General features: G+C 36.9%; 1 long non-coding RNA gene across 1 annotated transcript in view; it reads left to right on the top strand.

Annotated features, from left to right (window-relative positions):
- The first annotated feature begins 1,874 nt into the window (after positions 1-1,874).
- The window catches only part of LOC130544477 (uncharacterized), a 163,110-nt gene continuing 140,350 nt past the window's right edge, over positions 1,875-24,634 (top strand). Inside the window, exons 1-2 of the long non-coding RNA XR_008960772.1 lie at positions 1,875-2,107; positions 3,475-3,633. This is a non-coding gene — a long non-coding RNA (uncharacterized LOC130544477). The remainder of the gene's footprint in view (positions 2,108-3,474; positions 3,634-24,634) is intronic.

Genomic DNA, 24,634 nt, shown 5'->3' on the forward strand with positions numbered 1-24,634 from the left:
GGAGGCTCCTCAGGCCCTCCCCGTCCTCGGAAAGTGGGTTCCGCCTACCACTCCCATAGCCGGAGCCATATTCAAGGACACAGCCTTGGCAGAGCAATGTGTTGCGGAGACTATCCGGACTGTATCTGTGGCTGAAGCCCGTTAGCGCCTTTATATAGACCTTTAAGATTCTGGCCGTGGGGCGCGGAGATCTACTCGTGTCGCAGCGGTCGCAGACAAGCCGCCTATGTAAGTTCCCTCCATTATTAAAACTGCCGCCTACCTCTCCGGAGTGGTCGGCCTCGTCAATCTCCCTGCCCTCCGAGTTTGAGCGCCAGTTTCCATTTCACTTGGAAAGCCCTCTCAAGGGTGCGAACCCACAGGAATGAATACTAGGAAAAATAGTCGATATGAACTCGGAAAAGTGTTTATCCTTTGTTCCAAGGCTGGTACTAGGGAGAAGCCAGCAAGATGGCTGGGGCGCAAAATTTAAAGAGATACTCCCTGTCTGCGCCATGCAAGTGCAGGGTTGGCACCTGAGGACGAGGGCCTCCTTAAGTTCTGCTCCCTACATGCCTCCCTTTCCTTGTGTAGTCCCACCTGTGCTTGGCCTTAATCAAAGAAATTCAAAGTACGGCTATGATGGCCAGTCTCCCAGATGGTTCTCTGTGATCCCCTGCTCACACTGATGGCATTCACAAATATACAGGATTCTGTAGGACCAGTAGAATAGGTCTGAAGTGATCGTATGTGACATCCTGGCTACCGCTTTGCTCTCTCTTCTGGGAGAAGCTCTCAGAAGCCAGCTGCCATTTTGTTAGGCCAAACAAACTGCTTGGTGCCGAAGTCCAAGTGTTAAGGAACGGAGGCCTTCTGCCAACAGCTGTGAGGACGAGCCATTTTGGAAGCAGGTTTTTTTTAGCCCCACTCAAGCCTTTCAGTGACTCTAGCCTCGCCAACATTTTAATTGCGATCTCGTAAGAAACCCTGAGCCAGAACCATTCCAGCCCAGCTACTCCTGAATTCCTGACTCACAGGAACTTCGAGATCATAAATGTTTATTGTTTTCAGCCATTTGTTATGCAGCATCAGATAACTAACACAAGCAGACTCCAGGCATTTTATCAATTGTACCTAAAGAAAAAAGAATTCTATGTTGGTACTACGGTCCTATCATAGTGGTTAGGAACACACACTCTGAAGCAGTCTCAGTTTGAATTCAAGATCAGTCATTTATTACTTGTGTGGACTTGGAAAAATGACTGACTTGTGTTTTAGTTCTTCATCTGTAAAAGAAGGAAAACCATAGCATCTATACTACAAGATGGATGAAAGAATTACACACGGGCATATATACCAGGTGTCTATCAAATAATAAGCATTATGAAAGCCTTTGCTGTTATTACTGTTTCTAACTACTTTTGTCAGTGCTTATTTCTCCTATAGATGCATGGATTATTGTTAATGGTGAGTGAAGTATAGCTTTCCTTATATGCAAATGTGTTTCACTAATGCCTTACATAAAAATACCTGAGGATAGATGTGTATGGCTTCTCCAAAAGGTATTTTGTACTTCCAGAGAAGGAGAAATGAAATTTCTCTCACCTTGGTTTTAGGTGGTTTTCTGGATTATGGAGTCAGAAGTTTCCCTCTATTATTCACATTTTATTTTATGGTTATTTCGTTATTGCCTTTTCAGAGTTGCTCTGAGTTTCAGTAGCTGGAGTTAAATGTTTGCATGTCTCCTATAATAAGAGACTCAAAAAGGTTTTATTGTCCGTACGTTGCATGCCTACAACATGCAGCCTGCACTTCCCCATAAATGAATGTCTTATTCCCTTGCATTGTATTTCTTTGTGTGTGACCTAGATGCATTCTTCTCTTTAAAGGAATGTTCATACTGCTCTGCAGACATCATCTAGCCTGAGCTGGAGGTTACCATGGTGATATGGCCATACAGGATGACTTCAAGACTACATCATGCTGAGTTGTTTTCAGGGAGAATTGAGGACTGTTGTCTTTTGCTGATAGGCTCTACTTAAATTGACCCTCTCTGCCTTCTTCTAAGAATAATTAAAGAACTTTGCTGTTGGTGGATGTCCAGGCTGGCTATTTGCAAAAAAGTAAAGTAGGTAACATTTATCTTTACACTTTCATTTTTTGTGACCTTTTCCCCAGTAATAGCATCCTTTTATTCTCTAGGTATGTGATGACCATATATTATCTGAGACCTTCCTAACAAGGAATAAATTAATTTGGCAAAGTTATCTATGATTAAAAAAATTTTTTGAGTTGCATTATTTAGGTTTACCACAAAAGTCATGATTGTGGAGAGAACTGTTCTAGAGAAAAAAATTAAATTTTCTTGGAAAACACACATGTGGCAGAAATCTCTGCATTTAGAACTATGCAATGAAATCTTTATTTTAAAATTACAACTATAAAATATACATGTAGCTTTCAAATAACTCCCAAAATATATATACTAGGCATAACCACCAAATGTGCCAGTTTCTGTCCAAAACAGCACAGGCTTTTTTTCCCTCTGTCCCAAATACTAATCCTTTTGAAAATGACTTCATTTTAATTATTTTTTCTACTAGTAAGTAACATTTACATTTTTTGTCTTTATTTTTCTTGAATTGTCTGAAATAGTTTTTAGAGTTTCTCAATTTTTTTTTTTTTTTTTTTACCAGATTATATATTCAGTTTGTATCAAAATCTTCAAAATCTTCACTGGTTGCACTTCAACAGTGAAGCAAACAAAAATCACTGGTCCTGATAATTATCCTGTGAAGTAAATGCATTGAATCTTACAGTATTTCTCCTTATTCATAGTTGTATCATTCTTTTAGCAATGAATATTTGCTGCCTGGTATGTAGCTTTTCATGTGTATAGTCTCTTCACCTAAATTGAAAACTACACAATGTGAGAGATAATGCCTTATGTTTTGTTCTTTGTTTCCAGGCAGCATTTAAATAACAATTTCATAAACATTAATTGAAAAATTTATTTAGAAACATTTTAAAAGGTATGGAAAGTTTCAAGGAAAGCGATTACTCATCATTTTCCCCCCACGAGATATTTTGCACTAGCATTCAAGTTGTATTTTTCAGTTGTAGAGAGGAGTCATGTGTTTGTTTATGCATTTAGCATATTCTTCTGAATACTAGGCTCTGTTCTTTGAGATGTGAACCAAGATCTGAAGATCCCTACTTTGATGGAGCTTACCTTAGTAGGAGGAAATAAACAAGCAATTAAGAAAACAATTTATAATTCCAATGAATAAAAAGAGGCTTATGATAAAGAGACTGTGTGCCTACTTTAGAATCAGCCTCTCTGTGCAGATAACAACCTGGGAAAGTTTAGGACTAACTATGTTGGAGTTGAAGCTACAAAGAAGGCCAGTGTTGCTGAAGTGAAGAGAACCAGTGGCAGGATTATTAAATACAGTAGTGTCCCCTTATTCGCGGTTTCACTTTTTGTGGTTTCAGTTACCCATGGTCAGCTGCAGCCTGGAAGCAGATGATCCTCCTTCTGACATATCATCAGAAGTCAATAATAGCCCAGCGTTACATCACAGTGCCTATGTCATTGATCTCACTTCATCTCATCACATAGACATTTTATCAGCTGACATCATCACAAGAAGGGTGAGTAAAGTACAATAAGATAGGTTGAGAGACACCACATTCACGTCACTTTTATTATAGTATATTGTTATAATTGTCCTATTTTATTATTAGTTATTGCTGTTAATCTCTTCCTGTACCTAATTTATAAACTAAACTTTATCATAGGTGTGGATATAAAGGAAAAAACAGTATGCATAGGGTTCAGTACTATCTGTAGTTTCAAGCGTCCTTTGGGGGTCTTGGAATATAGCTCTCCTGGATAAGGAGGGACTACTGTAATGTCAAAGAGAGAGAAGAAGGCCATGGAGTGTCCTTTGTACACCAAGGAAAAGAATTTGGATTTTTTAAAAAAGTATAATGGGAATTCATTGGAAAGTATTAAGGAAGGATGAAACAAGATCTGATCTACATTTTAAAAAGTTGTCATACTAGGATATGAAACGGAGATTTGGACAGGATATAATTGAGATAGGATTAGGAAGCTAGGTCAGGAGTTCTGATTTTTCCTTGTTAAGTTTGAAATATTTGTTTAACATGCATGCAGAGATATGAGGTAGAAGAAAGGTGATGTATAGGGCTAAAGAGGGATTTTGGAGCCATTGGTATCTAGTTGGTCTTTAAAGCTGTGGAGTACATGAGATTAGCTAGAAATATTACTTTGTGAGAATATTGACAGGTGACTTGAAACTGAGCCTTGAAGCACCTCAACGTGTAGAGATTCAGTAGAGGAGAGGGGATCATAGAGGAGACAGAGAGTGCTGTCAGTGTGGTGAGGGGACAGAAGCATAGGGAGTACAAGATCAGAAAGGTGTGCGTGGGATTCGGTTTCATGGAAGTCATTGGTGACTTTGACATAAACAATAACAATGCAGTGGTGGGGACATAACCTGACTAGGTAAGTTTACGAATGAAAACAATGAAAAGATCTGTCAAAAGATAACATGTGTCTCATAATATGTATAAGTAGGTGATAACAGTAACGGAATGAAAACATTACTGTTTAATGGGTGTTGGCTTTATGTATGGCATTTTACTAAGCACTCTTCAGGTATTATTTCACTACGTGCTTGTAACTTTGAAATCTTATTATTAGCTTTATTTTAAAAATGAAGAAATTGACATCTAGAAAATTTAAGTGACTTGCTAAGGTCAGACATTGCTTTATCACAAGCAGAAGATTTGCTGCATCAGTCTTAAAGAATTAAAAGAGTGATATAATTATTGTGTATATTTATTTTCTATAAGTTTTTGCTCTTTAATGAAGGTGACAGTTTTTCACATATGTTGAACTCTGTTTTTGGAATTTATTAGCACAATTGGATCATAAGGAAGTGATAATCACATCAACACTATAAAGAATTGATGGCTGCACGATGTGATATTTCTTTTTCAATCCTAAAATCCAAACTTGAAGGACTTAAGATATCTTTAAAATTTATTTATGTCAAAAGTCCCAGATATAATAAATGCATTTCTGACTGAGGGAAAAACTTTTAATTCATTTCTTATTAATTTTTTTTTCTGAATGTCATTGTAAAATAGCTAGAATAATCCATATTTAACCACTTAAGATCCTTAAAATCAACATGTGTAATTTCAGATGATCAGACTACAAACATGAAAATGTGCTGTGATAATTTAAGAATTTGTGTTGTGCAAATGAATGGAAAATAATTAGCTACCTATCTGGCATTATACTAAATTAATTTCAGAAAGATCAAAGATTCATATATGAAAACTTAAACACATTAGGAAATTTAGAGTCTTTAAAAAATAATGTTGAATTAGGAGTGGCCTTTCTAGCATAACAGGAAGTAAGAAAAAGAAGCACTGACAGGTTTGACTACTCAAAAATAAAGGAATAACTATACAAAAGTTGGAAGAGAAGTGAAAAACTGGGGAAAATATATAGAGAGTATACAAAAGAAAAATGGATAATATCCATGTACATAGTTTCTATAAATAAATAAAAGATGACAAGCTTAATAAAAATGGGCAAAAATATGAAAAGGCAATTAATTCACGGAAGACACCATGTTTGATGAACAAATAAAAAGATGTTCAGTCACAGCAGTGATTCAAGAGGTGCACGTTGAAGCTGTTGAAATGGTTGTCTCCAATTTAACAAAAGAAAGTAAAGAAAATTCCTAATGATAATTAGGGATGTGGGGGAATAGACACTTTGAAAAACTGGCTGTGAGTGATAAACATTTATTATGGTGGAATTTTCAGGAAAGTCCCCAATTAATGCCAGTTGTGTAAATTTTTTTTTCTTGCAATGGAACTAGAGAAAACCAACATTATAGAGACCAGTTATAATTGAAGTTGTCACCAAACTGTCACCAAACCCTTTTTTCTAAGGTAGAGGTTCTCACTCAGGCTACATAAGAGAAACACCTGGGTAATTTTAAAAAACAGCCCCAACTAATCAGGTGAAAATCTCTGGGAGTCGGGCATAAGGCACTGCTAATATTTAGCATCTTCCCAGTAGAATCCAATATGCACTAGGTTGAGATCTGTTATAAGTATCTTCACTTTTCCTATTAGGGAGAGTAAATAACAAACCTAAGGCTAATTCTTGAGTCTCTATAATTCAAGAAAATTGCTGACCTGCCCTACTTAATGGAGAGGAAAGAATTTATCTCTTAGCTGAACTGGTCTAAAGAGTTTTCCTTGCATCCCCTAAGATTTTGCTGATTCGGGAAAGGGGATAATCCTGGGGATGCGGGATAGATTTCATCAGTAGCATGTGTCGCTGTCCAGGGAAAATAATAATGGATCAGAGAGCCTCTTCTCCCTTTTCCTTGTTTACCTTCTAATGTCCCTAGAGCTCCGGAACCTTCAGGGAAGCAGACTCCCACCTTCAGGCAGAAATCTGAAATCAGATAGGTCATACTCAAATACTTTAGGTACGTTATGCTTAGTTAGGACTAAAATGCAGGTGAAGACATTTGATTTAGCTTGTTCCATTGTGACTTAACATTTCCTTTTCATGGAATTATGAGAATAACAGTAATATCCATTCAAGAGAGGGAGGCTGACCAAATTATGGCAGACTCCAAAACAGTATTGTTAGAATTTATTTGTAAACATTTTTGCAGTGTTTACTAAAATTTTTTATACCTTTTATGCCAGCATTTCTATACACTAGGGTATATGTTTTCCAAATATGGTGGTCAATAATTCCTCCCTTCATTGTACATGCATAGACTCCAAGTAAGGGAGTCTGTTTTTTTTTTTTTTTCTTTCATCTTGAAAGTGAGCTGGACTGTGGCTTAGCTAGACCAATAGAATGCAGTGGAAGTGACATTCTGGGATTTTCACACTAAACCTTAAGAAATACTGCAGCTTCCACTCCTCCTTCTCAGCAAATGTGATGTAAAGAAGTCCAGGCTAGAAAAGTGAATGATTAGAGGCCACATGGAGAGACCACATGGAGAAGCCATCTTAGATTAGCTCCCAGCTGACTGCAGCTGCATATGAACGAGACCAGTCAACAGTCCTGGGGAAAAATAAAGTTCCAAGCAGAAAAAACCGAAAATGTAAATGGGGATGTTCTAAGAACAGAAGAAAGGATTATGTGGCTGGTGTGCCGTGAGAGATGGGGAGAGGAAGTCAAGTAGTCTATTTAGCATCTTGTCAGCCATTTTAAGAATTTTTAAATTTTGTTCTAAAATTGAAATATGTTAAGCACGCTATGGACTCATTTAAATATATTTAAGTATATGAATACGTTAAATTGGAATATGTAACAAGCTCTTTACAATAGTTATCTCTGAAGACTGCTCTTAAGGGGAATTTTTACTTTTGAAAGTGTATTTTTATAATGTTTTAATTTTATATAAATATTTAACAGACTCTTTCTTCCAAAATTTCTTTCATTCTCTCTTTCTATATAATGAGATGTGGTCATGAACATGTTTAGACTATGTATCTCTAACTCCCTTGTGGTTAAAGTGTGGTTAAAATGAACGGAAATAATATGTAGCATTCTCGTCTGAGGCTTTTATAGTAGTGGGGTGGCCTCTTCCGTGATTTCCTTCCTCTTGTTTTAGCTGCCTGCTGAGAAGGATGAGAATGATAGAGCCATAAAATGGAAGGGCACTTAGTCCCGAATAAATTTTATGGGAAAGAACCACACTAATATATGAGCAGGAAAAACTCAAGTGTGTTAAGCCCCCCGAATTTTGGACCTTGTCATCACAGCTTCGTCTAACCTAGCTAAATACAATGAAGTACATGCATTGCTTTCATTACGGGATTATATTTAATGTAATAATTTCAATTGTACTTCAGGTTAAGCCTAAAGTCCTTATGAAGCTTTGCTGCAAATGGGCCAAGGAATTAATTAGAGCTCTAGACCAAGTGAGTATTTAAGGGTTTTGTGAAACAATATTTAATATTTCCAGTGATTGATCTGATCTTATAGTTCATGGCAGATACTCAAGGATCATCAGTGCTCTTACCCTATTGCCTTATATGTCAAGAAGCTTCACTTGTATGTAGCATGGACTAGGAAGTATCATTAGATTATACCTTTTGAAATCACATTTCACTCAGTGTATTGCCAAAATTTCTATTTTTTTACCTTGTCAGTTTTCTGAGACCATTATTATGTTATTAAACTAAGGGAAAGTTTCTTGCTATTAAAAGTAAGTAACTTGTACACCATTGACCAGGCATATCAAATTGCATCCGTATGAAAACTTACACCATCTATTTACATTTTATTAGTATTTGTGTCATCTGTGCATAGAGCTTGAGGATGTAATTCTAAGTCTGCCTGTCCACAGAGATAGCAAATCTAGAGGTCATGCAAAGATAATTCAAAGACAATTTTAGAGGTCATGCAGAACTCTTAGTTCATTCTACCTTTAACGTATACTCTTTCTGCCAAGCCAATCGAAAATAAAAAGTCTTTTCTGTTATCTTTCTCATTGTTTTTGGCAAAGTACAACAAACTGGGTTCATAGGATAATAAAAATACATATTCCCTATTCCCAACCTAATATTCCTGAAATGATACCTAATCTAGCTCTGTTCCCTGCTAAAAACAAATCAGACATTTAATGGAAATTTGCTGTGCTGTACCTCTAAGACTGAAAAATTTGATTTGAAAAACTTCAACAATTTAGTAAATTGTTGTATATCAAATAAAACATAAACACCAGTAGAAATGCCCAATCTGAACACTCTGTGGTAACCTAGAAAAATCTTGTGTTAAGGTAAAATTTACCAATGGAATAAAAATTGTATTTGTGAGGCTGTGACTGAAACTATGTAACTAAATAATTTTGTGAGAGTATAGTTAAAGAAAAAGAAACACAATTTAGAGACTTGATTTATTAGGATGGCAAAATTTGGGGTTGATGTTTTCCTCTTTTACTTATATTTTAATAATGGTGCTATAATGTTTTTTATGCATCAGGTAATTCATTTATTCTTTATTTAGTCATAAATAGTTGTCAAGTACCTACTTTATCTTAGACTCTTTTCTGGGCATTGGGAATATAACAGTAGAAAAGACAAACTCACTGCCGTAATAGAACTTAAATTCTACTAAGGGAGAGATGCAATAAATGAATACGTGAAATAATTTGCTGTGTCTCTTGGATCCTCCAGAAAGTAGGCAGTGAAATAGATGTAGGAGTGAAAATGTTTACTGGGGACTAAGACCAGTGAAGGGAAAAAGGAGGAAGAGGGACTGGGCAGAGGTCAGCTATTAATGCTGCACTTGACAGTATCTCTAACTATCTGTGAGGCAATCCAGAGCAGGGAATTCTCAGTAGAAGTGCTAGGTCCTTGTATTGACACATTGCTCAGCCATTGACTGAAGTCCTCCGGAGAAGAGTATCACCTGTACTTGAAGATGAGGCAGGTCCTGATAGAATTAATATCTGAGGGCTGTTAGTTAACCCCACTCCTCACTTTGGGGCAACAGAAGGGATGTCTGAAAAGAGCATCTTTTTGTCCACAATTTTTGCAGATGAAAATAGGGTAAGAATAGAAAGTGATGTGGAAAGTTTATTTTACATAGGACAGTGAAGAAGGCCCTTGATAAGATTATAATTGAGGTAGAGACTTGGAAGTTAGCTTCACTCCATTAGATCATCTGGGATAAGGATATTTCAGGAGATAGTATAGCAAGTGAGAAAGTCCTGACAAACAAGCCAGTGTGACTGAAGTGAAGAGAGTTAACAGAAGGAGGTAGGGGATGAGATTAGGAAGATAGGTTGGGAGCATTAGTAGGAACCTAAAGGCCATGCTTAACGTATTTTCTGTGTATCATGGAAGGCTCTGAAGAGAAGAGTACCATGAGCTGATTCACATTTTTATAAAAGTCACATTGGAAAATTGTGATTTGTATTAGGATATTAGTGGTGGTATGGTGAGAAGAGGTAGGATTCAGGTATACATCCAAACTCTGACTTTCTAATGAGTTGAATGTGGGAGACGAGGAGGAGAGAAGTCAAGGATGACTTCTGGGCTTGTGGTCTGAGGAAATATGTGAATGGAGGGGAGGAACAGGTTTGTGGTCCTAGTGGGGAGATACAGTTGCTTTGGATAAGTTAAACTGTGTATTAGATTCCTAGTTGACATGTAAACGGTTAGTTTAAGAAGAGCAACATGAAGCACAGAGGAGAAGTAGAGTGGAGATAAAATTGGAGAATCATTAGAGTGTAGATGAAATTTAGAGCATGAGATTGGAAGAGATCACCTGTCGAAGTGAGTGTAAATAAAGACGTGTACCCTTGATTGAGCCCCAAGGCATTCCACAATTCAGAAAGAGAGAGATAAAAAGGAGGAGGTAGGAAAGGAGACAGAGAAGGAGGAGACTGGGAGGAAAAACACCAGGAGAGGGAGTATCTTGGGAAGACAAGTATTTGGGGGGAAAAAAGGGTGGGGGAGGGGGTTTATGATCAACTATGTCAATTGTGGCTGGGAAGTCAAGTAAGATGAGGATTGGGTGTTGACTTTTGGAAATGGTAAAGTGGGAATCAATGTTGACCCTGACAGAAGCAGTTTCACTGTGAAATAGTGAAAAGCCTTGCTGGAAAGCAAGGTTAAGGAAAGGACATTGAAGCTTGAGAAAAAAGAAGCAATGCAAAGGTGTGTATATATGTTTACATTTTATCCCTAGAAGAGATTATTTTTTAAAAGGCACAATACATCATGTTCCTTGGACTACATTCTTTTTTCCCTTCTCTTACAAGATGAGCGATCTGAAATATAGTTGAGCGAGTTCACCAAGCCCGTCAAATTCTATTGTTACGGTTTTAGAAGATGGGTAGTACTAAACTCTTTCAAAGTACTATGCTTTGGTAAAAAAGAGTTGGATGAATTTTGCTAATGCAAAAGTTTCTACCTTGGATGCTGTTACTCTTAAAAATAAAATGGACAGTTACTTTACCAGCAAAAAAAAAAAAAAAAAAGGTTTATTTGGGACTAGCAGAGAATTGCAACTGGGGACAAGCAAGCTGGTCTGTGGAACAAAGGAGAGGAGCACTCTTTTATAGAGGGGAGCGCAAGATGGGAAGACTGTCATAAACAGAAGCCCACTGGAATAAACTGGAAAGTACAGTGGCTTCTCACTGGCTGAGTTGTGACTGTCTCTTATTGGCTGGGTTATTTCCTGGTCAGGTGGGGAGAGGTAAGCCTTTTTACCTCCTGCTGGGATAGTGAAATCTATCCACACGCAAGCTCTTTCTCTTCCTGCTGAATTTGCTGTTGATGAGGAGTGCTAGGGTGTGAGAGCTCCCCCTGCCAAACTCCTCATTTCCATTTTAGTGAAGTTGCGCTTTATTAATTTTCACAATGCCAGGGGCTAAATATATCGATATAAATGATATGAATTTTTTTTGTTTGGAGCAGCATTCCAATTTACATTTCTGCATCTGTAATTAAACCAGTAGAGGAAAAATTAATTGGTAGTTAAGTTACAGTAATTGCTCTGGGCTCATACGTACTATTATTATTAGATTGTTTCCACATACCTCCTTTAATACTGAGAAGGATCCTCTGAAAGTCCTTTATAGATGAGAAAACGGAGGCTCTGAGCTTCAGGTAATTTGCTCAAAATCACGTAGCTAGTTTCAGACATGGAATCTGCAAGCTTGACATTAGGCTCTTGCTTACTCTGGCGTTCAGTGCTACTTCTTGATTTAAAATGACCAAAGGGCTTAAAAGGGACAATCATTTATGCCCACCCCAACCAAAACTTTTAAGTACTTCAGAATGAGTTACAACTCAGTATTAGAGACCTAGAATTACACATTTAAATTAAAGTCAGTTTTTTTGGTTTTCCTACATAGAGAGTGATTGGTTGAATGATTATGATAGTTCACCTAATTAATAGAAATGAATATCATATTAAAAATCTTTTGGAGGTTTATATGTTCTGTATATATTTTAGCATAGAAATGTCTTGACATTTCTTTTTTATAGAAATTCAGTTGTATATTGCTAACATCTTTAAGACCAATATAAATGCATATATACAATTATGAAATTTTACAAAATTCTTGATCTCGAGGGGAATAGGCAAGGAAGAACAGATTTTAAATTGGCACTGGAGATATTGACCGTGAAGGAATAGATAGGTGTATTTGTATTGATAGATAAACAATGCAAAGGCGTTTACTTATGGCTGTAAAATAGTGATCTGAAGCTATAATGAAGCACCAATTATGAATATAATGTTAAACTGATTATGCATTCCAGAGCTATGGTAACTATTACCTAGGTAACCACAAAAATATATAATCTTGAGCTGAATTTATTAAATGAAAAGTTTTGTTTTGGATGCCTGCTATTGCAATATGTAAAATGATAACATGATTTAAGTGATTTGGCAGTGTGTGAAACAGATTTTAAATTACATTTTACATGGTTAGAAAAGATAATTACAAAATTTGTTTCAATTACATATCTGAAACAATATGTGGTGACAATTTACATTTTATTATACATTTTCCCCTAAAGAATTGAATATGCTCTTTATTGTTCTTAGGGAATTCTGAGAATTTTTGTATGAGTTAGCTATTAGACATTTTTATCTTATACCCTCTTTTATTCAGTGAGAAAAGAAGCACTGATAGAATTTCTTAAAAATCGAAGTTACATAGATATACATCTTTAATTCCCATTTTTATTTCTATTTTTTTAAGATATTTATTTATTTGAGAGAGAGAGAGTGAGTAAGAGCGAGAAAACACAAGTGAGGGGAAGGGGCAGAGTCAGAGGGAAAAGCCGACTCCGGGCTGAGCAGGGAGCCTGATATGGGGCTCGATCCCAGGACCTCGATCCCATGACCTTGGGATCATGACCTGAGCTGAAGGCAGATGCTTAACTGACTGAGCCACCCAGGCACCCCTCTTTTTAGTTCTTTTTCTTTTTCTTTTTCTTTTTTTTTAAAGATTTTATTTATTTGACAGAGACAGCCAGCGAGAGAGGGAACACAAGCAGGGGGAGTGAGAGAGGAAGAAGCAGGCTCCCAGCGGAGGAGCCCGATGTGGGACTCGATCCCGAAATGCTGGGATCACGCCCTGAGCCAAAGGCAGACGCTTAACGACTGCGCCACCCAGGCGCCCCTCTTTTTAGTTATTTTTGCATCATTTTGTCATCAGATATTGAGGCAGACTCCATTCTCCCCCTCTAAGACACCCCCTTACCCCACAACCCCTGTCTTCCTGTCCCTCAGCTAAGTCTGTTTCAAATTAGGTGTGGTCGTGTGACTAAATTTTCTGTAAACATGTGTGAATAGAAGTGATATATGCCACTTCTGGAATCAGTGCTGGGTATGTGCCCGCATACTGTCTTCTGCTTATTAGCTAGATGTGATCTTAACATGGTAGTGACCTGACTTTAATTATATTATAGACAAGGCATTGTGGGATTGTGGAGGAACATGAAGGAAGGAACCTGGGTTTTCGAATGACTGCATGGAACAGGGCAACCTTTTGACCTAGACTCCTCACTTCAGACTATCAGATAAGAGAGAAGTACATTTTTTATCTTCTTTAAGTTACTCAATTATTGTTTATTCTCTTTATTACAGCAGCCTAGCCTAACTAACACACATTGACTTGGCTAGATTCAGTGCACGGAGGAATAAATCCAGATGCTTTCTCAAATTCGTGAGTTCAAGTTCGCTCATTACACACATTCTTCCCCATAATGACATCAGTCTTAGTGATACAATCTCACACTCCTCCCCAGTTCTTTCATACTAAGCCAATATGTGGCTCTACCTCTAATTAAGGCTTGCTGTATTTACTTGTGCTTTTTCTTATTATATTGCTATTACTATAAGTAGGGTGGGGTTGGTGTCTTGCCAGGCATATATACATTGCAATTCTGTAAGAGACCTTTAACTCAACTTGATCAGTTTCTTTATGTGTTGTTGGTTACCCTTACTCTTGTGATTAAAAGAATCCAGAGTAACCCATGGTCTGTTTCCTCTCTTCGTTTTATTTTTTCTATCTCTGATGATTTATATAGATTCTGATGAAAATATAAAATTATTGACTTGATGCTTTTTAAAATGTAATATATACAAGGTATATTTTTCTAAATGTATATTTTATACTAGATATTACTTATATATATTTTTGTATATAATATATTTAATGTATATTTTCTGTACAATATTATTTTTATATTTTTCCGTACAATGTATTTCTCTTTTTAATTTATTTTCTGGCCAGCACTACCTCATTTTACAAGGAATAAGCTAAGAGATAGAAGGGATAACTGGCTTAGGCTATTACACATAACTGCTAGATAGTGGAGCCAGTTCTCAAAGCTGGCCACTCTGACCCCAAGTTCATTTTTGTTTTCTAAATAATAATGGAGTGAGGTGCCAGGATGTACAGTGGAAATAGAAGCAGAGTCCAGAGCTTGAGGGAAGAAGGGACATAGAATATTATGAAACGTAAGGGATGAAGAGAGATTTGCAGGCATGTGGGGAAGCTGACCTTGTTTTAGGTGACCTGGCATTGACACTGCATGGTAGAGAGGCTTCCTTGGAAGTAACTGTTCTCAGATATCCCAATAGTGGAAGAACACTTTTGTTATCAGAACTGGTTGAGCATTCCCAGTGATCTGAATGGAGTAACCTTCTACGTCCAGAGTGGACAGAAGAGTTTTCGTCTTTTCTGGGAGTCTTAAGTTATGTGGCTGTGGGGAGTTGGAGATCTGGTTCTAGCACAGGCTTTCTTGACACTAACAAGAATCTCTTTACTGGCTCTTGCTAATTTCCAAATTGAAAGCAAAACAGAAGGAATCTTTTCCTGGTGACTGGTTGTGGTTTGGCTCTCGTTTCCAGCTTAGTTACAGTTTTATTTATGGCTTTATCATCTTCCTGATCCTCTTTGACTGATCTCCCTGTATCCTCCCTATGTGAACTGTATCACATACTAATTAGAATATATGAAGTAATAAATGTATACTTTTATATACAGTGGTATGTAAGATGGTATGGTGAGAACAGGAAGAAAGATCTGTATGAGAAGCTTTAAAAAATCAACAGTTAAAAAATCTAAGCGATGTCAACTATTTTAAACAATGGAAAAACTTATTTCATGTTCTCATTGATATTTTAAGAAATGGCAACTGAAATTTTTGGGATTGTTCAGCCCCTTTAATTTGCTAGGGCCGACATAACAAAATACCACAGAGTGATTGGCTTAAACAATGGAAATTTATTTTCTCAAGTTCTGGAGGCTAGAAGATCAGGGTGTCAGCAGGTTTGGTCTTCTGAGGCCTCTCTTATTGGCTTGCAGGTGGCCGCCTTCTCGCTCTATCCTCTTTTCTTTGAGCACATGCAACCCTGGTGTTTCTCTGTGTGTCCAAATTTCCTCTTCTTATAAGGACCCCATTCAGATTGGATCAGGTTTTTGAATGATGGCATGGAGCAGGGCAACATTTTGACCTAGGCTGCTCACTTCAGAATATCGGATAAGAGAGACATAAAGAGCCCCATTTTAACTTAATTAACTTAACTAATAGTTCTGTCTTTAATATGGTCACATTCTGCGGTATTGGGAGTTAAGGCTTCCACACTGGAATTTGGGAGAGATGCCCAATTCAGCCCATAAGAGTAACTAAATGGTAAGAGTAACTTAATAAATGGTAATGAGGGATCTGCACTGTTCTAAACCCTTTTTATGTACACAGTTGTTTAATCTGTGCAACAAACCTGTGAGCTAGTTACTATGAAATATTCCATTTTCTGGATGTGCAAACTGAGTTACAGAGAGGTAAAGTGACTTTCTCAAAGTCACAAAGGCAGTAAATGGCAGGGTTTGGAATAAATGGAGGTGGCCTGGTCTCAGAGCTGCTCTCTCAGACACCATGCTGTTAAGTGTTGGTTTGTACCAATTTAAGGGTGAACACTTTAAGATTGGATCCTTAGTTCAGAAGATGACTTCATGTTTTGGCTCTACGAGTCCATGCTTTTCAGAAAGCCATCTGATTTCTTTAGTTCATCCATAGTCTCCCGTCTGTGAGGAATAACTGATATGATGATATAAAGTTCTTTGACAAATAAGGAGGACTACATAAATATCAACTGTTGTAGTAATTTCGTCAGTACAGGTGTGTCTGTCTCTTATATTTATGGGCAGCCCAGCTACTGAACTGACACAAAACTGTGTTGATTTCCAGAGAAAACAGGTCCATGACAATGTGAACGAAAGATCATACAGGATGTGGCAGTAAACCTTTTGATCCAGGAGTAAATCCAACATAGTACCGAAGATCTCAAGCCTAGTCTGTTGCATTTTAACTTCATAATTAAGTGAAAGGTTTATTATTCCCCAAACAAGCAGAAATGAGAAAGAAAAAAAGCAGCTCTTGACCATGGGGAACTGTCTGACATAGCTCTAGGCTTCAGGGTTATTTCAGACTGGCCTGGTACTTATACCCAGCGGTTGTCCTGTTGGGCATAAACAATCTCATCAAACACCAACACAAGATGAGGACATTCTGAGATCATGACAGAACGAGACAAAATAGGACTGTAGCATGACTTTTTAGGCACACACCAAACAAGGTCACTGTGCCATCCCAAAATAGCCAACGTCCCCCTCTCCTGGCTGACATGAGAAACTGCTCCTTCATCATCAGTGACCACACCAGCCTCACTTAGGCCTGGCATCTATATTGAAAAGATTCATTGAGATATCCAACCATGGAATTGTCCCTGCTTTCTTAAAGCATCTAGAGTGAACCTTTGCTTTCTTAGACTCTCCTCAAGAGCACCCAGCCAAAGCCAAAATCCTCTCATAGATTCTTCCTACACCCTCTTCCTGAGATGGCCGATAGTTCCCACACATCTTCTCCCTTGCTTCGTGCGTAATGAACCTAACAAGCTCAACTACAGGTGTGTCTGTGGTGGTCTTTAGCTGCAGGGCGTTGATAAAGGCAGTGTGGTTGCCCAAGCAGATTTTAGAGACACAATCTCATTTGTGCTACTATTTCCCCAGGATGAAAGACTTAAAAACATCTTCTTAGCACATAAAGCTTTGGGGATTTTCAGGAGAAAGGCCATTAGAAGTTGAAACTCTTTCAGTAAGAGAGAAAAAACTTCTATTTGAATACCTCTGTTCTGTGCTTTTGCCTTTATAGATCACATAGGCTGTGTTTACATATATTTCTAGTGTATCTTTCCTTTTTGCTTGCATTCTTACAAAAGTGTGAGGTTCTGAATACCATGTATTCCATCTTATTACAATGACTGTCACACATGATTTAGTACGAAGCTCTCCTTCTATATATTCTTATATTCTTCCTACCCAAAATAGAAGAAGAAGAAAAAAGAGTTATACTGGTGTGTGCTGCCTGCCCAATTTAGTTGCTAACTGTCCACCCACTGTTCTTTTCTCTGTGCCGCATGCCTATGCTGCAGTTTGAGTGATCAAATTAAATGATAGGCCTAATTAACTGAAAGAACTTTATAAGCTTCTCACTGGAAAATCTGCTTCTTCTGGCTCCTTTTTTCCCCCTTCTCACAGAAAAACTGCTTTATACTTTCAGCTCATTACTGTCTGATAATTTATACAGTATTTGCCTACACATACATGTACACATTCAACTAATTTTATTCTAACACCTTAATTCACGTGCCTATGTTCTGTTTCTTGAAATTTCCCTTTCTCTCATTATGGTTGCATAGCAACCTCTGCAAGTTGTGAACAGCAAATGACTTGTTATTGGGTGCTAGGAGAGAGTGTGTCAAATACTGTTGAGCTAGGGGTTCCATAAGTAAATAGTATTCTCTTCTATTTGGTGGAAGTATATTTAAAGAGGGAAAATTGGAATCTGTGATCAATCCAGGAAAAATATAGAATTATTTACATCAAAGAGAAATGTTTACCCAGGTTGATAAGTCAACTGACATAATAGGTTTGAAGATTTCTGTCCTTTATTGAAGCATGAGTTTTTATTTATTCATTTGCATTTTATTCATTCATTCATTCATTTATTTAGCGTATAGTTGATATACAATGTTATATTAGTGATGTGAATTTCTAATGGTGTGAGTATAGAGCTTTATTTTTAGCCCCTATTTTAGATTCACTTGCTAATATAGTAAAGCAACAATCCTGTTTGTGATACCAGGGTACTGAAGGTAAAGATGTATCAGACACAAACATTAGTGCAAAGAAATTTTATAAATTTTATAAAATAGATTAAATTCTATTTTTCACAGGAATTTACATTCTATCCTGGATTTGGATTTAGGCTTTGAATCTGACTAAAGGTACAGAGCTCAGAAGGCTCAGTGCCTGAGGACCCTACTCTTTCATTACAAGGACAGTTTGTTCTTTCAGAATAAAATCTGTGGTTTTGCTGTGGAAGGTCCAACCTGGAGGAATCCAGATTGAAAAAAGTGCATTTTTTTTTCTTATTCAAGCAGGTTGTTTTTGTAGAATGTGTAGCATGGACAACCCACCTTTTACATTTACTGTCTGCCTAATGTTCCTCATTAAAATATATACACTCACAGAAAACTCCCTACTCCTGATTGCAGCTCACAAGAGATTATTTTTGATACTGTACTTTTCATCTGACTGCATTATACTATACTTTGTCTAGTATCTTTTTCCTCTAAAATTTTTTAAAGTACTTGTTCTCTGTCTGAGCTGCATATTATTGTCTAAGTAGCTTCAAGTTGCTAAAAGGTAGTGGCCACGATAACTATTTTTATCCATTCTGAATTTAGATCCTATCCATTTAAATTGTGTTTCAGAAAGTTGTGTTGGTGTTAATGAACTACTCCTGAGACTGTACTGTCGATGAGCTCTACGTTTTACATTTTGTACTCTAAAAAATTTAAGAACAATACTTTTGTTGACTCTGGATCTGATGTCTGTAATAAACTTGTGATGGTTAATTTTATGTGTCAACATGACTGGGCCTCAGTATGCCCAGATAGCTGTTTAAACATTATTTCTGGGTGTCAATGAAAGTGTTTCTAGGAGATTAGTATTTGAGTTGGTGAACTGAATAAAGCTGATGGCCTTCCCAACGTGGGTGAGCATCATCCAATCCACTGAAGGCCTGACTGAGTAAAAAGACAGAGGAAGGATGAATTCAGTCTTTTGTCTGCCTGACTGTTGAGCTGGAACATCAATCTTCGCCTGTCCTTGGTGCTCCTAGCTCTTAGACCTCAGACCTGGAATCCATAATCTACTCTCTGGCTCTCCACCTTTAAACTACAAGGCTGGCTTTCCTACATCTCCAGTGTATGTAGGGCAGATTGTGGCACTTCTCAGCCTCCACTGGTTCTGTTTCTCTGGAGAACCCTGACAAACATAAAACATAAAACTCTAGAATCAAGACCATATAAAATCAGTCATCTAATGGAAGGAAAGCATAACTAATGTTTTTGAGCACCTACTATGTGTCATATTCATACACTAGTCTCACTTAAAGCATACAGCAATAAGGTGGGTATTACTGTAGGACTGGTAACTGATGGGATAATCACATCCCAGAGAAATTAAGAAAATTGACTTTGGTCACATAGCTAAGAAGTAACAGAAGTAGGTATTCAAACCTGTTTGCCTGACTCCTAAACAAATTCCTACCACCCATTCTGTAGTTCAGGGAACTAGCTTTTATTGACTATCTACTACTTGACAGACATGGAATGGAAGATTTATATATATATTATGTATAGTATGTACTCACAGGTGCTTTGGATGCAACGAACAATTCTAAGCCATGACTTCTGAACTCAAAGACCTTATAATGTATTTAAGGAGATTAATCAAATGAGGCAACATTAAAGTGCCAGAGGAGAATTGGAGATAATTGCTGTAGGAGCAGAGGAAGGACTTCACTAATCCTCTCAGGTCAGCTAGCAGCTGGATATCAGGAAGCATATGTTCATTTTCTCCTTTCCATTTAAAATATCAATAGAGAGTTTGCTGCTTTTGTCATAAAATAGAGCTGTTTTCAGCTCTCTGTTTCAACTGTACTTTTGTGACCGTTTGAATCTTGAGTGACTGTGGTATAAATGGGTATTTCTCAGCTTTATCGTGTAGGAGATGTGTGATTCTAGGCCAATTACTTACCTCTTTGTGTCCAAGTTTCTCCATTGTAGAATACGCATAATAATAGCACCAAGTTTTTAAGTTTGTTGTGACAATTAGAATGATCTAGAGTTATGTTATTAGGTACATACATGTTTAGTTTATAATTATAATGCCTTCTTTTTTTTTATCATTATCAATCATTCTTTTTTATCAATCTTTTATCATTATCAATCTTTCTTTTTATCATTCATTCACTCTTTTTTGCATAACAATACTTTTATATATATTTTTTTGGTCCATAAATCCTGTTTTGTCTTATGCCAGCATTCTTTTGATCAGCATTTTGTGATTAGTATTTGATAGTATTTGCTGTCTCTTTTCTAGCCTTTTGTCTGCAGTTTTTTGGGGTCCATATGTTTTAGGTATTTAAAAATTACATTTATGTTTATTGTAATTATTGTTAATGTTTATTTCCATCATTTGATTTTGTGCTGTATTTCCTGTGGTTACATTTTCCTTCATATGTATTCTATTGGATTGCTAAAATCTATTTTGCTTTTAATCTCTCTGTTCCTTTGAAAATTATGTATTTCTGCTTCAGGGAGATTGTCTATTTTCCTGCAAGTGTTACCCTTAAAATTTTAACATATATATTTAACAAAGTTTAAAGAAATCAGAATTTCTGCTTTCTTCCCCCAAAATATAACTTACCTAGACTATTCCCTCTTTAATAACTCCCAGCATGTTTCTGTGTTACTATGAAAATATTTTTTGTTTCACCTTGATTTTATGTCCCCTGTATTAATCATTGTTTTTGTATATGGTCATTGTTTTCTTGGTAATTTTCTCAGCACTAACAATTTACTAATCATGTTTTCAGCTTCACTTAATTTTCTGTTTTTACTCTTTATTACATTTTTAATTTCTAGAAATTGTTTAATTATTTTCCAAATCTGCCTGTATTTTTCTGATATTTTTAGTTCAGTGTTATCTAATCCCTTATTTACATATTTAAGCATTTAAGTATATTTAGTATTTTCTTTGAGATTGTTACATTATCTGAAGTCTTAGGTATCTGACCTGCTGTTTATAGTATCTGCTGATTCTTGCTCTCAGTGGTGGTTTCCTTCTGTGCTTTCTAATTTTAGATTGCTTATCCTCAGTAGGCTATCTTCTGTTAATGGGATTTAAGGTGTATCCTTTAGGAATGATTTTATATTTAGTTCTACCAAGAATCTTAAAAATTAACCAGCTTTCAGACAACATTTTATATTAATTTCTAAGCTTTGGGATTTGGACCCAGCAACCAGTGGGAATTCAAACACCAAATTTGGCTGAGGCCAGGCCTGTGGTTACAAATTATTGGCAAAGGTTTGTTTTCCGCCCTATTGTGGAGCCACAGTATCCTATCTTTACATTTTTCTCTGGTGGGAGATGGGTGCATTTTTATAGCTTATCATTTCATGTGGAGATGCCTCCTTTGAGGATTCTAGTTTTATGGAGGAGAGACAAGGGCTCGAAAGAGGAAATCCATAAGGCTCTTGGTAAAAGCAGTATTACACTCCACCTGTGTATACCAGCAACTTGGTGTTTCCAGTTCTGGATTTCAGTTCACTTTTCACTTTTGAATTAATCTTCATCTTTTTTTTTTTTTTCCAGATTTCCTTGAAATGTTACTTCTAAACCTATGCTGTATTTAAAAATATATATATTTCTTATATTTACTTAGTGTGTACTTAGGAGTTTTGTAGTTTGAGGGCTTTTAGAATTTCTAGTTCAGCATATTGCAAGAAATGGATCTGCATTCACGGGCAAAAGAAGGTGGATTTAAAAAGCAGTAAACGAGTTTGTTATGGCAGTGATGAGGAATGTCCTGTGTTCTTATTTTCCTTCTAAATCACAAATCTTAATATACCTTTGCATAAAAACCCTTTAGTGATTTTCCATTGCTCTTGGGATAAATTCTAATTCTCTTAGCATGACTTTCACAAATTCTCATTATCTGTCCCTTATTTGCCCATCTGGTTCTCTCCTTTTTAAAAATGATTTTATTTATTTATTTGAGAGAGAGAGAGCGCGCGCATGAACAAGGGAAGGGGCAGAGGGGCAGGGAGCCTGACAGGGGGTTTGATCTCAGGACCCTGGGATCTTGATCTGAGCTGAAGGCAGACACCTAACTGACTGAGCCATCCAGGCACCCCAATCCAGTTCTCTCCTTCTTATATGGCTTTTTTGTGCAGCTAGAATGAACTTCACTAATTTCTTCAAGTTTGTCATTTTTTTTTCACCCCCAGCCTTTTTATTATTCTGATTCCTCTGCTTGGAGCTCAAATTTTTTCCTACCTCTCCCCTTCACCCCAACTCCTTTGATGATTGTCTAATTTTTAAGCTTCAATTTAAGCATCACCTTTTGTGGGGAGCTTCTCTTGGTACTTCCTCACCCCACCCCACTCCAATATGCATTCCCATTACATGCTCCTATAGCGTCCTGTACTTTCTATTTTCTTTATTATGTCAGAAAAATCATGTTTATTTATACTTAGTAATTTATTAGTCATTTTTGCCAGTCTCTAAGTTCCATGATAGTAGGTACCCAAATTATTCCCTCACTATTGATTCTCTATATCATAGCATGATATCGTATTGTAAGCAGTTAGTAAATATTTACAGTTTTTATATTATTATTTTATTTTATTTATTTGAGAGAAAGAGCGAGTGAGAGAGCACAAGCAGGGGGAGCAGCAGAGGGAGAGGGAGAAGCGGGCTCCATGCTGAGCAGGGAGCCCAATGTGGGGCTCGATCCCTGGACCCTGGGATCATGACCTGAGCCAAAGGCAGAAGCTTAACTGGCTGAGCCAACCATGCACCCCACCAGAGTATTTCAAATTAAAATTGCTATGGTTATGATTACCATTTTTAATAGCCATCATTTATGTGTCTAGTACTGGGTAGTAATTATAAGCATTGTGATGTTATAGGGAAACTTTAATTTGGGGTTATTTATGAGAGCCTTTCAGAAGTAGAAAATGACCATGTTCTGTAACCTTAATTGTCTACTTTGTGAGGCTCTGTATTCAGATCTATCATAGAAAATGGAGAACATTTTGACTATGATGGTTACTTTTAACCCATATATTTTTTTAAAGCTCTTATTTATTTATTTGACAGAGAGAGAGAGACAGTCAGAAAGAGGGAACACAAGCAGGGGGAGTGGGAGAGGAAGAAGCAGGCTCCCAGCGGAGGAGCCTGATGTGGGGCTCGATCCCATAACGCCAGGATCACGCCCTGAGCCGAAGCCAGACACTTAACAACTGAGCCACCCAGGCGCCCCTTTTAAGCCATATATTAAACAATCCATTTTGTTTAGAGTCCATGATGACAAGACTGGCACAAAGGTGATTAGGGTAACCATACATTCCCCTATGGTTGTGCCATGTATATTGGCATGAAGAGTGGAAAACATGTTGGAGTTTTTCAGAGTAGTCTTTTCTCCAGCATAGACATCACATTTAGGACCAGTTGAGTTACCAGATGGCAAATAAGGGTAAATAAAAGTCCAGAGAGACATTGTGGAGAGTATGGCTCCAGGTAATTCTGGGGCACAACCAAGGTAGATGTGCATGGGCCCTCATGGAAGAAACATATCCACAAAAATGCACATATAGAAGGATTTTTTTATTTTTAATAAAATATTTTATATTTTATATAAAATATAAATTAAATAAAATAAATAAAATAAAATAAAATAAAAATATAAATATTTTTAATAAAATATTTTATATTTATATTTATATTTATAAAATAAAATATTTTAATAAAATTTTTAACCAATAATGGAGTATGATTAGGGATACAAATAGGAGTGAATGTGAATATCAATAAGTCAGATGGGCAATTAGACCAGTTTGTACCACTATCAGGTGAGGAAGATGAAATTCAGGGTAGGCTGAATGGTGATGAATTTCTTATTCAAAAATAGGGCTAAGGCTGTTTTTAGGGATTAACAGTTCCAGCACTTCAGATATTCTTGCTTTTAGACTAGATATCTGTCTTAGATATTTAGGTTTTAGGTTAGATTTCTAGGCTTATTTATGATCTTAGAGTTGAGATACACAAGGAACAGCAATTACTATTTTTGTCACCACTTAACTGTGTAATTGTACAGAGCTGTTTTAAGCTGTGGCAGTTGGTTGCATTTGTTATTTTGTGATATATCCCCACCCTCCTAGTAAAGACATCCCACATTAAATGTGGTTCTTGAGGTTTCATTACCCACATGGAGTGAATAGCTGTATTCTGTTGGGCTGAGCTCCTTCAAGAATTACATGAAGAGGGCAAAGTACCAACATTTAGAGTTCTTCTGGGCTTCCAAGGCAGCCGTGATAATTTAGGTCCATCAGTCTCAATCACAGGCAGCTGAGAAAATTTTTAAAGTGAAATTTGAAATACAGACTCTGGAGGATATATTATGCCAT

Source organism: Ursus arctos, unplaced genomic scaffold, assembly GCF_023065955.2.
Source record: "Ursus arctos isolate Adak ecotype North America unplaced genomic scaffold, UrsArc2.0 scaffold_21, whole genome shotgun sequence".
NCBI classification, from domain to species: domain Eukaryota; kingdom Metazoa; phylum Chordata; class Mammalia; order Carnivora; family Ursidae; genus Ursus; species Ursus arctos.